This window comes from Macaca nemestrina, chromosome 12 (genome assembly GCF_043159975.1).
Source record: "Macaca nemestrina isolate mMacNem1 chromosome 12, mMacNem.hap1, whole genome shotgun sequence".
NCBI lineage: Eukaryota > Metazoa > Chordata > Mammalia > Primates > Cercopithecidae > Macaca > Macaca nemestrina.
Genome location: NC_092136.1, coordinates 129,478,565 through 129,496,542, shown reverse-complemented (window position 1 = coordinate 129,496,542; position 17,978 = coordinate 129,478,565). Strand labels below are relative to the sequence as shown.

At 44.3% G+C, this 17,978-nt stretch overlaps 1 long non-coding RNA gene and 1 pseudogene across 1 annotated transcript; both read left to right on the top strand.

Moving 5' to 3' along the window:
- The first annotated feature begins 1,311 nt into the window (after positions 1 to 1,311).
- Positions 1,312 to 3,406, top strand: LOC105476194 (uncharacterized). The gene is made up of 3 exons (XR_983945.3): positions 1,312 to 1,412; positions 1,938 to 2,082; positions 2,360 to 3,406. It is a non-coding gene; the product is annotated as an uncharacterized lncRNA (long non-coding RNA).
- A 6,110-nt stretch (positions 3,407 to 9,516) lies between these two features.
- LOC139357624 (elongin-B pseudogene) lies at positions 9,517 to 15,751 on the top strand (annotated as a pseudogene).
- The last annotated feature ends 2,227 nt before the right edge of the window (positions 15,752 to 17,978 follow it).

Below are 17,978 nucleotides of genomic sequence, written 5' to 3'. Positions count from 1 at the left end.
AGGAGAATCACTTGAGCCCGGGATGGGGAGGTTGCAGTGAACTGAGGTCTTGCCATTGCACTCCAGCCTGGGCAACAGAGTGAGAAAAGAAAAAGAAAAATTATTTTTTAAAAGGTGTTCCATCAAAAACCACCAGCATGGCCGGGCGTGGTGGTTCATGCCTATAATCCTAGCACTTTGTGGGGCCAAGGCAGGCGGATTGCCTAAGCTCAGGAGTTGGAGACCAGCCTGGGCAACACGGTGAAACCCCATCTCTACTAAAACACAAAAAATTAGCCAGGCATGGTGGCTTGTGTCTGTAGTCCCAGCTAATCGGAAGGCTGAGGCAGGAGAATCGCTTGAACCCTGGAGACAGAGGTTGCAGTGAGTTGAGATCGCACCACTGCACTCCTGCCTCCTGGGCGACAGAGTGAGACCCCGTCTCCAGAAAAAAAAAATTTAAAAAAAATAATAATAAAATAATAATAATAATAAAAGGAAACTTTTTTCTAGAACCCTATGGTGTGTATTTTCACGTCGCCTCATTTGAGCTTCCTAAGAAGTCTAGGAAGCAGGTATTATTAGTAATCCCACCTAACAGATGGAGAAACATCATTCAAGAAGTTGAGACTTGGCCAGGCGCGGTGGCTCAAGCCTGTAATCCCAGCACTTTGGGAGGCCGAGACGGGCAGATCACGAGGTCAGGAGCTCGAGACCATCCTGGCTAACACGGTGAAACCCCGTCTCTACTAAAAAAATACAAAAAACTAGCCGGGCGAGGGGGCGGGCGCCTGTAGTCCCAGCTACTCGGGAGGCTGAGGCAGGAGAATGGCGTGAACCCGGGAGGCAAAACTTGCAGTGAGCCGAGATCGCCACTGCACTCCAGCCTGGGCAACAGAGCCAGACTCCGTCTCAACAACAACAACAACAAAAAAAAAAAAAAAAAAAAAAAAAAAGAAGTTGAGACTTGCCCAAGGCTAAATAGTTAACAAGAGGCTGAACCTGAAATCACACCCTGGTTTCACTCCCTGGCTTTGCAGGTGGGAGATTCTGCACGCCGCCGAGACACTGCCTCTCACAGCGCCTTGGGTAGCTCCGGCCTGGAGATTCTGCACCCCGCCAACGCACTGCCTCTCATAGCGCCTTGGGTAGCTCCGGCCTGGGGTTTTTTCATTTTGCCGTAAGAACGGTCAGAGGAGAGCAAAATGTTGTACAAACTTCTCCGTTGCTGACCAACGAGAGGCAAGAGTCAAGAAATCAGGAAGAGGGAAGAGAAACAGAGCAAATGAGGAAAACAGAAAGAGGAAATAACAAGCTGGAACATTGGTGGCTCTGTGGTGAAAAGAGAGGAAAATATACATGGAGAGAAAATGGTCGTTTTGGTCAAGTACAAAAGACAGTCCCAGATTGCTGAAGATTGAGAAGAGAAACAGGTTAGACACGATTCTACCCCGCAGCTTTCAGTCCCTCCGCTGGGAACCCCAGGGTTGGAGGGTGGGGCGGGGAGTAACTCTTCACTTCCCCTAGAGCAGAGTTTCCCAAAATATAGCAGATACCAAAGATAATTTTAGATATTACAATAACAGGCATTAGTTGAATGGCAGGGTACAAAAATGAAATCTTTTGAAATTGTTTTAATCCTTCTCTCCCCAATTGACTGAACAGTCTGAATCAAGTGCAGTAGCAAAAGAAATATTTTGTTTTCTTTAACTACCACCTTCCACCGCACTCAATCTCTCGCTCCTTATAAGAAAGAAAGATTATTCCCTCTTTCCAAATATTTCCCATATTCTTAGTAAGCCCTTAACTTGAAGAAAGGTAAGTTTCCGTTAACTACCTCTTGGGCAGAGCCCATGCATGTCTGATCAGTTTTAGTTACCAGAAAAACCAGTGTAGTTTAAATTTTTAATTTCGTATCCAAATTAGTGTTTGTCTGGTGCCCTCCTGCATCCTTCCAGGTTTCTTTCTCCTCCGCGGGAGGGAACATACACCTCGCCTCCACAAGAGATGCCCTGTGGTCCTCTCTGGGCCGCACGGCCCCTCCCTGGCTACTGACGCCCGGTGTCCAGGAATCTGAGTTCTGACTCTCACAGCAAAGTGAGGGTGAGTTCTTCGGTGAGCTGTGCAGTTCGCTGACATGGGAGGGTCACCAGGGCTTGACCGCTTCAACTGTCCCTCAGCTCCCATTCCTAGGGGTCACGATTAGGGTCGCACACATCCAAACTCCACGGGGTGCACACTGGGCTCCCCAGGTCCCCTCACACTCCACAGGCTGCGAGCCGCTTAGTTCCGACTCTCCCAGTCTCAGCAACTCTCCCAGGCCCCTCACTGAACCTCCAAGTCATGCTGCCTCCCACCCCACCCCAACCTCTATCCCCAGCGTCTCCAGCTCCACTTCCACGGACTCTGGATGATGATGAAGCTGAAGGAGCAGCCGTGGCGTAGTGATGAGCCCTGAGGAGGTGTCTGGCCTCAGTCTTTCAGCGCTGCAGAATAGCGGGGAATGCAAAAGCCCTTCTCTGTTCTCAACCTTGGACCCCAGTCTCCGGTGTGATTACACCTAGCATGGCTAAGCCGCCTCTCTCACGCTTAGCCTCCTTTCTGTGCCTACTCAGAGACAGAGCAAGCCTTCTTGAGGCAACAGCATCTATCCACAAACTAAGACCATTTGGCCTTCCTCGTGCTTATTTTCACCGTACACTGTACAGTCATGCATTGCTAAACAACAGGATATGTCTGGGAAATGCATCATCAGGTGATTTCATCATTGTTCAAACATCCTAGAGTGCACTTTCACAAACCCAGATGGCACAGCCTACTACACATCCAGGCTGTATGATATAGCCTATGGTTCCCAGGCTACAATCCTGCATGATCGTGGCTCACTGCAACCTCGATCTCCCGGGCTCAAGCAGTCCTCCCACCTCAGCCTCCCAAGTAGCTGGGACCACAGGCATGCACCACCATCTGTGGCAAAGTTTTGCATTTTTTGCAGAGATGGGGGTCTCACCATATTGCAGAGGCTGGTGTTGAGCTCCTGAGCTCAAGTGATCCACTTGCCTTGGCCTTCCAAAGTGCTAGAATTACAGGTGTGAACCACCAGCACCTGGCCTCATTTATACATTTTTTAAAAACAAGTGGATTTAAATAAAAATGTTAGGTTAACAATTGATTGTACAGGTGGTAAGTAGCCATTATGGAAAAAATAGTGAAAGTGGCATTTGAAAGACTAAAGTTTCTGAAACACTGCTCTGGGTCGGTGGCTCACGCCAGTAATCCTAGCACTTTGGGAGGCTGAGGTGGGTGGATCACGAGGTCAAGAGTTCAAGACCAGCCAGGCCAACATGGTGAAACCCCGTCTCTACTAAAAATACAAAAATTAGTTGGGCATGGTGGTGCGTGCCTGTAATCCCAGCTACTGGGGAGGCTGAGGCAGGAGAATGGCTTGAACCCAGGAGGCGGATGTTGCAGTGAACCAAGATCATGTAACTGCACTCCAGCCTGGGTGACAAGCAAGACTCCGTCTCAAAAAAAAAAAAAAAAAAAGAAAAAGAAAGAAAGAAAATAAATGAGTTAAATTGAGCAAAGTCACGTGTGGCATGCTTAAAGTAGTGCTTGCTTACCAATAAACATGTACTAAATGTCAGCTATTTGCTACAGTATTGAGAGCCTCCTATGTGCTGGTGGGTTTTTAAAAACAGCTTTATTGAGGTATAATTTCTTTCTTTTTCTTTTTCTTTTCTTTCTTTTTTTTTTTTTTTTTTTTGAGACGGAGTCTCACTCTGTCGCTCAGGCTGGAGTGCAGTGGTGCCATCTCGGCTCACTGCAACCTCAAGCGATTCTCCTGCCTCAGCCTCCTGAGTAGCTGGGACTACAGCGCCTGCCACCATGCCCAGCTAATTTTTGTATTTTTAGTAGAGCTGGGGTTTCACCGTATTGGTAGGGATGGTCTCAAACTCCTGAGCTCAGGTGATCCGCCTGCCTCGGCCTTCCAAAGTGCAGGGATTACAGGTGTGAGGCACCATGCCCAGCGAGGTATAATTCCTACACCAAATAATGTCACAATTTTAAGTGTACTATTCAATAACTTTTAGTCGATCTATGGTTGTGCACCCCTCACCACAATCCAATTTTAGAACATTTCCATCACCCCAAAAAGATCTCTCATGCCCATTTGTTCTTCCTCTCCTGTTTCCCAGCCCCAGGAAAACCTAAGCTACTTTAAGTCTCCCTAGTTTTGCCTTTCCTCATGTAAATGGACTCATACAATATGTCATCTTTTTTGTCTGGCTTCTTTCACTTAGCATAATGTTTTTGCAGTTCAGTTATGAATAATGCTGCTATGAACATTCACACCAAGTCTTTGTGTGGACATATGTTTTCATTCCTCTTGGGTAGATGCCCAGGCATAGAATTGCTGGGTTGTATGGTAAATTTATGTTTAACTTTTTAAGAAACTGCCAAACTGTTTTCGAAAGTGGCTGCACCATTTTACATTTCTACCAGCAAAGCATGAGGGTGCCAGGTGCTGTACATCTATTATTTTGAATACATGTGTATGGGCATTTCATAACCACTGTTTTAGAGGTGAGAAACCTGTGGTTGCAAGAGGTTAGCTAACTTGCAGGAGGTCATTCAGCCTGACAAAGCCAGTATTCAACCCTATCTAGTTCCAAATCCTATCCCTTTCTACTGCGGACTGGCTCTGTGCAGGGTGTTTGTGCTGGTTAATAGGGCTGGGGGAGGGCACTGCAGTAACTCTGCTTCTAGCTTACTCTGTGGATCCACCCAAGTGATCAGGTGCATAATGGAGCCTGTAGCCAGGGAAAACAGAAGGAGGGCTAGTCTTTTTGGACCAGATACCAAGCCCCAACAATGATTTACATAACTCATTTGTCTCTCTCTTTTTTTTTTTTAAATACAGAATTTCACTCTTGTTGCTCAGGCTGGAGTAAATGGTGCAATCTTGGCTCACCGCAGCCTCTGCCTCCTGGGTTCAAGCAATTCTCCTGTCTCAGCCTTCCGAGTAGATGGGATTACAGGCATGCACCACCATGCTCAGCTAACTTTTTTTTTTAGATGGAATCTCGCTCTGTCACCCAGGCTGGAGTGCAGTGGTGTGATCTCGGTTCACTGCAACCTCCACCTCCCGGATTCAAGCAATTCTCTGCCTCAGCCTCCTGAGTAGCTGGGATTACAGGCAACCACCACCACACTCGGCTAATTTATGTATTTTTTAGTAGAGTCGGGGTTTTTCCATGTTGGTCAGACAGGTCTTGAACTCCCAACCTCAGGTGATCCGCCCACCTCAGCCTCCCAATGTGCTGGGATTACGGGCATGAGCCACCGCACCCGACCATCTCTTTATGTTTGGAATGAAACTTCAGTCCAGGCCAACCAGTGACACAGCAAAGGAATAAGCTGAGCACTATAAAGAGTCCCCATCACTGTGGACTTTGACAGCCTCATAATCACTTGACTGGCCACAGAACAGGGAGAGGAGATTTTTGCTTTCCACTGTTTCTGAGTCAGCAAGTAGTTAGTTACTGAAATCACATCCGCTAACAAGTCCAGGCAACTGCTGACTGCATTGTTCCCGTTGCCTTGTTTTGTATGGCTGGCCAAAACACAAACAGCAGGGTGTATAAATTGATTATATAAAAACATGGGAAATGACACAGTCAAATTGAAAACATCAAGCAAAACTTATTGCTTTCTATAATCTTTATCTTCAGCAGGATTTTAATATAAGCCTATCTTCTCTTATCCATATCTTTCTATATCACTGTCTCTAGGGGGACTATGTTAGGGTAAACAAGCATGGAGTTGGCATTTTCACTCATCCGTCCTTGACGGCATGGGCTGTGTCTTGTTCAGCTTCGTATTCCCCACAGTGCATAGCATGACGTTGTGTAACATCGACCTTCTTCCTATATCTTGTCTGGACTATTGTCATCTGTCTCCCAGCAGCCATCCTCCATCCATAGCTCCTCTATCCAGGCCATTTTCTACACTTCCTTTTGAATTGTCTTTCTGATATGCATCTTTTATTCAAGAATAAATGAAGACATTTTATTATTTTATTTTTATTTTTAGAGACAGGGTCTTGCTGTGTTGCCCAGGCTGGAGGGCAGTGGCGTGATCATAGTGCACTGCAGCCTACACCACCTGGGCAAGAGCGATCCACCCGCCTCACCCCAACTCCCATCCCCTAACAGCTGGGACTACAGGTGTACTCCACCACACTCAGCTAATTTTTCAAAATTTTTTTCCTTTTTTTTTTTTTTTTTTTTTTTGCAGAGACAGGGTCCCACTATGTTGCCTAGGGTGGTCTTAAAGTCCTGGCTCAAGTGTTCTTCCTGCCTCAGCCACCCAAAGCCCTGGGATTACAGGCATGAGCCACTGCACCTGGCCAATGACATTTTATTATTTGATTAGATTCATGGTGCTGCAAATATAACAAAGGTGATATCAAACATGTCTGTGTATTTTAAAGATGCCTATTGATCTATGGGATGGCCAAAATAAAAGAAAAAATATTTTAAGGCTGTCAATTGCTGTGAAACAAAGTCCATATTCTTTACCAGATCATGAAAGATCATTATATAACCTGGTTTGCCGACCTACAGCTTTGTTTTTCACCATTCTCTTCCCCTTTCTGCTCTTTCTGGAAGGACCACTATTCATTCTTCCTGTATTTTTCAGCATTTGCCTCAGGCCTGGATATAGAACAAGTGTTCAGTAAATATTTCTTGTTAGATTGAGAGTTGCTTTGACCTGCTAAGAGCTATATTAATTCCATAAGCCTTCCAAGGAGACTTCTAAGTCCTAGGACATTCTTCATAGCAGAGGAGGTGTGAGAATGGTGAATAAATGACTACCTATTTTTACTCTTCTTCTCAGAGTAGAATCACTGATTCATTCAACCTATGTCTTGAATGTTTTTTTTTTTTTTTTTTTTTTTTTGAGACGGAGTCTCATGCTGTTGCCCACGCTGGAGTGCAGTGGCCGGATCTCAGCTCACTGCAAGCTCCGCCTCCCGGGTTCCCGCCATTCTCCTGCCTCAGCCTCCTGAGTAGCTGGGACTACAGGCGCCCGCCACCGCGCCCGGCTAATTTTTTGTATTTTTAGTAGAGACGTGGTTTCACTGTGGTCTCGATCTCCTGACTCTTGTGATCCGCCCGCCTCGGCCTCCCAAAGTGCTGGGATTACAGGCTTGAGCCACCGCGCCCGGCCTGTCTTGAATGTTTTTAAAGGTCAAATCTTTGTTTTGAAATTGTACAAATGGGTTGGGCACAGTGGCTCACGCCTGTAATCCCAGCACTTTGGGGGGCCGAGGGAGGTGGATCACCTGAAGTCAGGAGTTCGACACCAGCCTGACCAACATGGAGAAACCCCGTCTCTACTGAAAATACAAAATTAGCTGGGTGTGGTGGCACACGCCTGTAATCCCAGCTACTTGGGTGTCTGAGGCAGGAGAATCGCTTGAACCTGGGAGGCACAGGTTGCAGTGAGCTAAGATCGCACCATTGCACTCCAGCCTGGGCAACAAGAGTGAAACTCCGTATCGAAAAAAAAAAAAAAGAAATTGTACAAATGGCTGCTCCTCAAATTAGAAGAAATTCATAAAGAAATAGCAACTGAGTGTTAATTTTCTTAACATTAGATTATTTAGTGAAATGTAATTTGAAAGGCTTTAATGGTCATTTAAATTTGAACTGCTAATTATTTTCTTAGGAGAGCATAAAAATAAATGAAGGAAAGAAAACATAAATGAGGCCGGGTGCGGTGGCTCAAGCCTGTAATCCCAGCACTTTGGGAGGCCGAGACGGGCAGATCACGAGGTCAGGAGCTCGAGACCATCCTGGCTAACACGGTGAAACCCCGTCTCTACTAAAAAAATACAAAAAACTAGCCGGGCGAGGTGGCGGGCGCCTGTAGTCCCAGCTGCTCGGGAGGCTGAGGCAGGAGAATGGCGTAAACCCAGGAGGCGGAGCTTGCAGTGAGCTGAGATCCGGCCACTGCACTCCAGCGTGGGCGACAGAGCCAGACTCCGTCTCAAAAAAAAAAAAAAGAAGAAAAAAAAAAAAACCATAAATGAAAGATCTCCATAGACTATTAAAGGCTGCCTATTCTTTACAAATATCATGGAGGTCAACATTTAGCAGTTCCGCAATGCTATTCTGGGAATTGGATGAGTCAAAACTATTAAGAGAATCAAAAAATTTAGCCAGTTTCAAATTAGCATATGCATTTGTAAATTTAATGATACATTAATGAGCTTACAATCATACTATTCTGTGCTATTATATGTATGACAGCCATATAAGCAAGTTGACATAACAGAATTTTTATCAGACCCTTTAATTATATACATATAGACAGTATTTAAAAATTAAACTAGGTACAAAAAAAAAACTAGGAAAAATATTTGTAGCTAACTTGACAAGAGTTAGTATATATAGTGTTATACAAAAAAGCTATTAAGATAAAACACTGTCTCCAACAGTGCTGATGGGCAAAAGGCATGAAAAGACAAAAGGGTTAATATGATTAACAGATAACATGGAAAAGTTATTCAATTTCAACTTCACCAGAAATCAGTATACCAGTTTTTGCTAAGCAAATTAGCCAAAGTTAAAGAAAGAACTAGTGACATCATCCAAAGCTTCTAAGTATGTGATAAAACAAGGAACTGATATATGTTTGGTGGCAGTATAAAATTTGTACAATCCCACAGTGTGGCAGTAAGTATATGCAAGGATCTTAAAAATGTTCATGCTTTTTGGTAATTTAACTTCTGGAATCTATACTTAAGGAATGATCCTAAATGAGAAAATATATATACATTATGCAGAAAGACATTTGTCAAAATATTATTTATGGTTGCAAACCACCTGAATATTGAACAGTAGGAGAACACAAGATAAATTATTGTATATTTATTTGAGGATATATTTATATAAATAGATATGATATGTTTATCAAATATTTATTTGAGCAAATATGAATCAACATGGACAACTTCCATAATCAAAATGTTGAAAAGGAAATGAAAGCAAGTTGTAGAATACTTTATACATTTCATGGTACTAATTATATAAAGTTTAAAACATGCAAATAATATTACATATTACTTAGCAATACATACATATGTGGTAAAAGTATAAAGAGTAGGCTGGGCCTGGTGACTCGCACCTGTAATCCTAGCACTTTGGGAGGTGAGGCGGGCAGATTGCCTGAGCTCAGGAGTTCGAGACCAGCCTGGGCAACACGGTGAAACCCCGTCTCTACTAAAATACAAAATAAATTAGCTGGGCGTGGTGGCGTGCACCTATGGTCCCAGCTGCTTGGGAGGCTTAGGCAGGAGAATTGCTTGAACCTGGGAGGCAGAAGTTGCAATGAACCGGGATCACCCCACTGCACTCCAACCTGGGCGACAGAGCGAGACTCCGTCTTAAAAAAAAAAAAAAAAAAAGTATAAAGAAATGCATGGGCTGAATAATCACCAAATTTCAGAAAGTGGTTACATATATTAGAGATGGAGGAAGCTGCAAATGAGGATGATTACACAGAAGGTATCAGCTGCACTGACAATGTTTTATTTCTTAAGCTCTGTGGGATACATGGATGTTCATTCCATTATTCTTTTTATCTTTTTGTATATCTTAAATCTTTCATGGTAAATTTACAACATTATGTAGCTATAAAATAGTTCCATAGAAAGGTAATATAATAACACGGAAAAAGGTGCCTTCGCTGGGGGAGGCGGGGCATGCCGGGCCGCGCGCGGGCTGCTGGGAACGGGGCGGAGCGCGGCCGCGCCGGCGCATTGAGGGAAGCGGCAATCGCCGCGATGGACGTGTTCCTCACGATTCGGCGCCACAAGACCGCCATCTTCACTGATGCCGAGGAGTCCAGCACGGTGTTCGAGCTGAAGCGCCTCGTGGAGGGACTCCTCAAGCGGCCTCCCGACGAGCAGCGGCTATACAAGGACGACCAGCTTTTGGATGATGGCAAGACACTTGGCGAGTGTGGCTTCACCAGCCAAACAGCACGGCCACTGGCTCCAGCCTCAGTGGGGCTGGCCTTCCGGGCAGACGACACCTTTGAGGCCCTGTGCTTCGAACCGTTCAGCAGCCCGCCCGAGCTGCTCGTCGTGATGAAGCCCCAGGACTCGGGAAACAGTGCCGGTGAACCAGCTGTGCAGTGAGGACCCCCGAGAGGCCTATTCCCCCCGATAAAAGAGATTTGGGAGTCTGAAAAAGAAAAAACATGGAAAAAGTTTGTACTATGACATTAAGTTAAACAAATTACATATTCAAAATGATTACAGCTACTTGAAAGCCATCCAAAAATCTTGCAAAGAAATATCCCCCAAAGTTACTGTTTTTCACATTGGATGGTGATGTTACCTCCTTATTCCTTTAAAACATTTCCTCTATTTTCTCTTATTATTGACATTACAAATATAATTGAAAAACGGTAAACCTATTTTTAAAATAAGCATGATATATTCATTAGTCACTAAGCCATTTGTACTATTATGTCACATTTGATTTGTAAATTAATGTTCTGCTTAGCTTTGAGTCTAGCATCATGTGTAAGATGTGGAAGGATGGAGAAGACCGGAGAGAGAGGAGGTTGGCAGGGACCTGAGTTTGTTGACAAAGGATGAAAGCAGGACGGGCTGGACGCAGTGGCTCATGCCTGCCATCCTAGCACTTTGGGAAGCTGAGGAGGGAGGATCACTTGAGCCCAGGAGTTTGAGACCAGCTTGGGCAATGTAACGGGACCCTGTCTCTACAAAAAAAATTAGTCTGGTATGGTGTTGTGTGCCTATAGGCCTAGCTACTCAGGAGGCTGAGACAAGACAATTGCTTGGGTACAGGAGTTTGATGCGGTGGTGAGGTATGATTGCATCACTGGACTCCAGCCTGGACAACACAGTGAGACCCTATCTTAAAAAGAAAAAAAGAAAGCAAGGTGGGCCAAGACTTGCTGTTATAGATTCCTGAAGTATTTGAGGAAGATTATTCTGATTGTTACGGGTGATCTAGGTTGGCTTCCAATGAGACTTGAAGTAGCAGCAAGGTTCCTGATATGAAAGTATGGATCATAAATTCACTTTGTTGAAAGAAAGAATAAATGAATGGAAGAATAAGTCAGAACTAATATTAATTTGAGGCTCTTAATTCAAGCTTAGATACTGTTATTTCAGTGATTTCCCATGGATCTTAGTATTTTAGAACTGACCTGGGTCTTGGAGAGCATTTGTTTTAACTTCTTTATGTTATGGCCAAACAAACTAAATTCCAGAGAAGCTGAATAACACCACCAAGTAAATAAAAGAGGGTATTTGGACTTTCCTTTCATCATATTATTAACTTTTTTAAAAGAAAGCAGGTGGGCCAGGTACAGTGGCTCACACCTGTAATCTCAGCACTTTGGGAGGCTGGGGCAAGCAGATCCTTTGAGGTCAGCAGTTCGAGACCAGCCTGCCCAACATAGTGAAACTCCATCTCTACTAAAATTACACAAATCAGCCAGGCATGGTGGCAGGTGCCTTTAGTCCCATCTACTCAGGAGGCTGACCTGTAGTCCCAGCTACTTGGGAGGCTGAGGCAGGAGAATCACTTGAACCTGGGAGGCAGAGGTTGCAGTGAGCTGAGATTGCACCACTGCACTCCAGCCTGGGCGACAGAGTGAGACTTCACCTCAAAAAACAAAAAACAAAAGGCAAGTGGGAGCCTAATCTTTTTATAAGAAAATGTACTACAAATTCCTCGGCCTGCCCTTTGCCACTTATAGAAAACCCCTGACAATCTGGCTCCAACCTATCTTTCCACCTTATCTCCCACTAATCCTCCAGAAAAGCATGGAATTTCTGTTATCCTCACCAATAAGGCCCTCCACCCTTCTCTCTGCCTATCTAAAACAATTCATCTTTCAAGGTACAACTAGAATACCAAGAGTATAATCCAGAGGTAATGTCATGAGTGCCTGAATTTGATTGAAATATGTGGAAATGAAGTAGAATGGAAAAAGCTTGTGCTTAAGAAAGGGGAGAACAAAGAAGTCACGGGGAATAATAATAACAGTACTACTAATAATGGCAGTGTTAACTACTAACATTAAATGCATGCTTATGATATGCTAAGCCCTGTGTTAACCATTTTTTGTTCATTATTACACTTAATAATGTTCTCAGTAACTCTGAAATCATATATCAGGATTGTGTTACGTGTAACAGAAAACCTTATTATAAGAAGTCAGGGTTTTTTTTTCTTCCATTCAATAAGGAGGCCAGTCCAGTTTTGTGTGACCATGAAAGGTCACCAAGAACCCAGGCTCATTCTGTCTTCTTTCTCCACTATTCTTAGCGTATGTCTTTCATTTTCAAGGTCATAATATAACTTTTCAAGACATTATATCTGCCTTCCAGGGAGAAATGCAGTAGGTATCTCTTTACAAGGACTTCTGTCAACATCTCTTTGATAAGAGCTATGTTACCTGGCTACTGCTAGTTGCAAGGAAGGCTGGGAGACCACCAAATAAAATTCCGTTAATAAAGAGGACGGAGGGATGGATATTTAGGTAGGGAGCCTGCAGTGTTATCCTCAGTTTATAGATAAGGAAATTGAGGTATAAGAATACTAAGAGCCGGGCGTGGTGGCTCATGCCTATAATCCCAGCACTTTGGGAGGTGGAGGCGGGTGGATCATCTGAGATCAGGAGTTCCAGACCAGCCTGACCAATATGGTGAAACTCTGTCTCTACTAAAAATACAAAAATTATCCAGGTGTGATGGCGTGTGACTGTAGTCCCAGCTACTAGGGAGGCTGAGACAGGAGTATTGCTTGAACCCAGGAGGCAGAGGTTGCAGTGAGCGAAGATTGCACCACTGCACTCCAGCCTGGGTGACAGAGTGAGACCCCATCTCAAAAAAAAAAAAAAAAAAAAGAATGCTAAGAAACAGGCAAGGCATGGGAGGCCAAGGCAGATGAATCACTTGAGGCCAGGAGTTCGAGACTAGCCTGGCCAAAACCCCGTCTCTACTAAAAATACAAAAATTGGCTGGGTGTTGTGGCACACGCCTGTAATTCCAGATACTCTGGAGATTGAGGCAGGAGAATCGCTTGAACCTGGGAGGTGAAGGTTGCAGTGAGCTGATATCGTGCCATTGCACGGCTGATATCCAGCCTGGGTGACAGAGTGAGACTGGGTCTCAAAAAAAAAAAATGCTAAGAAACAATGGGACAAGTAGATCTGACAGCATGGCCCATGTCCCTAGCAGTTTGCATTATACGGCACATTTTTTTTTTTTTTTTTGAGACGGAGGCTCGCTCTGTCACCTAGACCAGAGTGCAGTGACGCGATCTCGGCTCACTGCAACCTCCACCTCCCGGGTTCAAGTGATTCTCCTATATATGGCACAATTTTTTAAATGGCTTAGCCCTACTCTCTACTTAAGGTGTGGTATAAACAATATCAGAACACATTTTATACTACTGTTTCCCTTCTTTGGTAGCTTCTCTTCCTCTTCCCTGCTGTCTTTTTCTTTCAGATCTCAAAGGGGAGGCTGTGGGTTTTGGTTAGAGCTGAAAGGAAAGAAAACTAGTGTCAGTCTTTTGTTACCCATTTGAAATAGTGGCTAACTCTAGGAAACAATAGACATATTGATGGTTTCATAAGACTTGGTGAATGATTAAGTGTGGAGCTTGTTGTAGAGTCAAACAAAATCTTAAGGTTTTGACCACAAAGTTGTCATATGGACAATGGAAGATACATATTAGTAAGAAAGGAGAATTGTTGGTTTACTTTTCTGTGTTAAGTTTCAGATGTTAGGCCGGGCGCGGTGGCTCAAGCCTGTAATCCCAGCACTTTGGGAGGCCGAGGCGGGTGGATCACGAGGTCAGGAGATCGAGACCATCCTGGCGAACACGGTGAAACCCCGTCTCTACTAAAAAAATACAAAAAACTAGCCGGGTGAGTTGGCGGGCGCCTGTAATCCCAGTTACTCGGGAGGCTGAGGCTGGAGAATGGCGTAAACCCGGGAGGCGGAGCTTGCAGTGAGCTGAGATCCGGCAGCTGCACTCCAGCCTGGGCAACAGCGCGAGACTCCGTCTCAAAAAAAAAAAAAAAAAAAGTTTCAGATGTTGGCAAAAATTCCTGATGGGTATCAATAAATCTCGTGTAAGTCAGTCATAATGAGCAAGTGAGAAGAAAAATAAGGCAAACATATTTGTAAAAACAATGATGATCCTGTCCCTACTGGAATAATAAAATGTATTTGTTTTACCTATGTCGATACCTGTTTATAATACAGCTTTGCATGCCTAAAGATGAAAGAAAAGGCAGTATTTCACAGTTTTGAAGATAAGGCAACAATGACATTTAAAAATAAAAAGACCAGGCTGGGCGCCGTGGCTCATGCCTGTAATCCCAGCACTTTGGGAGGCTGAGGTGGGCGGATCAAGAGGTCAGGAGATAAAGACAATCCTGGCTAACATGGTGAAACCCCGTCTCTACTAAAAATACAAAAAAATTAGCTAGGCGTGGTGGCACGCGCTTGTAGTCCCAGCTACTTGGGAGACTGAGGCAGGAGAATGGTGTGAACCTGGGAGGGTGGAGCTTGCAGTGAGCCAAGATCGCGCCACTGCACTCTAGCCTGGGCGACAGAGCAAGACTCTGTCTCAAAAAAAAAAAACAGAAGCATCACCAGTTTCTATCTATGTCTGCACTTGGGGACAGATGGCATTTTATTCCTACAAACCAATCTATAAATTGGGTGGATGGAATAAACACAAAAATTTGGGAATTCAGAGAGCCTCCGTGATGTATGACATTGGCAAAAATCAACTTCAGATCTCTAAATAGTGGTGAGTGCTGTAACTTTTCATCTCATGGAAACAGTTTATTTGAAGTGTGACAGGCTGGGCGTGGTGGCTCAAGCCTATAATCCCAGCACTTTGGGAGGCTGAGGCAGGCGGATGACGAGGTCAGGAGTTCGAGACCAGCCTGGGCAACATGGTGAAACCTCATCTCTACTAAAAATACAAAAATTAGCCACACGTGGTGGTGGGCACCAGTAGTCCCAGCTACTCAGGAGGCTGAGGCAGGATAATCACTTGAGCCCGGGACGCGGAGGTTGCAGTGAGCTGAGATTGCACCACTGAACTCCAGCCTAGGCGACAGAGCGAGACTCCATCTCGACAACAACAAAAAAAAGAACGTCACTGTCTTTTTAGTCTTCTCATAGGCTTTATTGCCATATGTGCTGGAAAAATCCATCCAAATTTTTTCATCTGATTTGCATGAGCAATATCTATGTCTGAGGATTATTCATGGATTACCCATAAATATTCAGAACAATGTTCCTGTAGATCTTAATCTTTGCTATATTTGGCTTAGGGTTTTGTTTTCTAAAAAATTTTCCATTTCCTTTCTCCCATTCACCATAAGATTCTCCCTAGTTTACCATTTGGTCAGCCACGATATTTGCAATCTCACTTGGATCAAATGGGACTATGTATATGAAAGGCTCTGTGTGTTGTAGAACACTATACAAAAAGACGGGTTTTACTCAAGATAAAAATATTTTGTCCTATATTGAGTTTTTAAAATTAAGCTTTAAGTAAACAACAAAAAAGATGTCTGAATGTCTCATCAGTGAAAATTCTTAGAAAGTATTTTCAATGCTGGCCGGGCACGGTGGCTCAAGCCTGTAATCCCAGCACTTTGGGAGGCCGAGGCAGGGGGATCACAAGGTCATGAGATCAAGACCATCCTGGCTAACACGGTGAAACCCCGTCTCTACTAAAAATACAAAAGAAAAATTAGTCGGGCGTGGTGGTGGGCGCCTGTAGTCCCAGCTACCCGGGAGACTGAGGCAGGAGAATGGTGTGAACCTGGGAGGTGGAGCTTGCAGTGAGCCGAGATCGTGCCACTGCACTCCAGCCTGGGCAACAGAGCAAGACTACGTCTCAAAAAAAAAAAAAAAGTATTTTCTATAATGTTTTCTGGGAGCTGTCATTTAAAACACGAATCATTCATATCTTCTTAGCCTACTCTACTAAAGGTTTTGTGCTTGTTTTTGTTTTTCTCTTTACATTTTCCTTCCCAGTACTACTACTCCGCTCTTGTTTGTAAGGAAAGCAAGCAAACCACTGGCCCAAAGTCTACAACTGTTTTTCTCTTCCATCCCTATTATGTTCTTTTGTCATTTCCCCTATTATTGTTCAGCTAGCCATCAAGCCAAATTATAAACGGGGGAAGAAGATGGCAAAAGGCCACCGTTTCTTTAAAACAGGCTGGAAAGCAACCTTCTCCAACAAACAGGTAGCAATCCAGCACAAGTGAACGCACACAAAGGGGCCACTGGGCTGCGACCCGTTAACTCCCTTGGGACCAACTGGTGCGATCAGAGGAAAGAGGATCACAGATTGCTCAGTTGTATTTCCTGCTGTCAGTGAGGAGTAGAGAGAATCAAAACTAGGCTTGGCAAGTGAACAGATAGATCATAGGCAAAGTGGTGGAACCAGTCAAGCGTGTCTGGGGCAGAAACCTTGACCTCAGGCATTCCAGAAATCATTTCTAACAATCGAATCATCTCACACATCTCATTTTTTGAAGGATCAAGTTAAGTGCATAGTAGGCTCATGAACTTGTATTTTTCTTTGGCATTTCCTGTAATTATTGTTACTATTTAGGGAAAACTATTAATTTGTATTTATTTTGTGTCTAGTCACCAAACTCTCTTGTAGACTTAATTGTATACTCTGCATGTAACGATAATTTTGTTTTCTCTTTTCTAATAATTATCTCTTATTTTTGTTGTGTTTTACTGTATTGGTTTGAACTTCCAAGGCAGTGCTGTTTGTTTGTTTGCTTGTGGAGACAGGGTTTCACTCTGTTGTCCAGGCTGAATGCAGTGGTATAACCATACCTCACTGCAGTCTCACACTCATGGGCTGAAGCAATCCCAGCCTCAGCCTCCAGAGTAGCTACTACTACAGGTATGTGCTACCATGCCTGGCTAATTTTTCAATGTTTTGTAGAGAGTGGGGTATAGCTATGTTGCCCAGGCTGGTCTCGAATCCTTGGGTCTCAATCAGTCTTCCTACCTTAGCCTCCCAAAGTGTTGGGATTACAGTCATGAGCCATTGTGTTCAGCCTCAAGGCAGTGTTAAATAATTGCAACATATGGGGCATCGTTGTCACCTCCTTTTCTTTTTTTTTTTTTTTTGAGACGGAGTCTTACTCTGTTGCCCAGGCTGGAGGGCAATGGCACGATCTCGGCTCACTGCAAGCTCTGCCTCCCAGGTTCATGCTGTTCTCCTGCCTCAGCCTCCCGAGTAGCTGGGACTACAGGCACCCACCACCATGCCCGGCTAATTTTTTTATATTTTTAATAGAGATGGGGTTTCACCGTGTTAGCCAGGATGGTCTTGATCTCCTGACCTCGTGATCCGCCCATCTCGGCCTCCCAAAGTGCTGGGATTACAGGCGTGAGCCACCGCGCCCGGCCGTCACCTCCTTAAAACAAAACAAAAAACAAAACAAAACAAAAACAAATAGAGACGAGGTATCACTATGTTGCCCAGGTTGGTCTCGAACTCCTGCACTCAAGTGATCCTCCTGCCTCAGCCTACCACAGTGCTGAGATTACAGATGTGAGCCACCATGCTTGTCTCTATTTTTCTTTTTATCATCTCTTTTTTATAGGAATGCTTCAGTTGATTATCGTAAGTAGGATATTGTAAGGGGTTGAATTTTATCCCCCTAAAAAGATACTCAAGGTCTAATCCCTCTCCCGCTCCTCATACCTGTCAATGCAACCTTCTTCAGGAGTAGGGCTTTTGTAGATGTAGTAAGTTAAGATGAGTTTATACTTGATAAGGGTGGACCCTCAATACAATGATTATTGTCCTTGTAGGGAGAGGGAGATCTGGAAATGAACACAGTTCAGGGAAGACGGGCAGGTGAAGGCAGAAGCA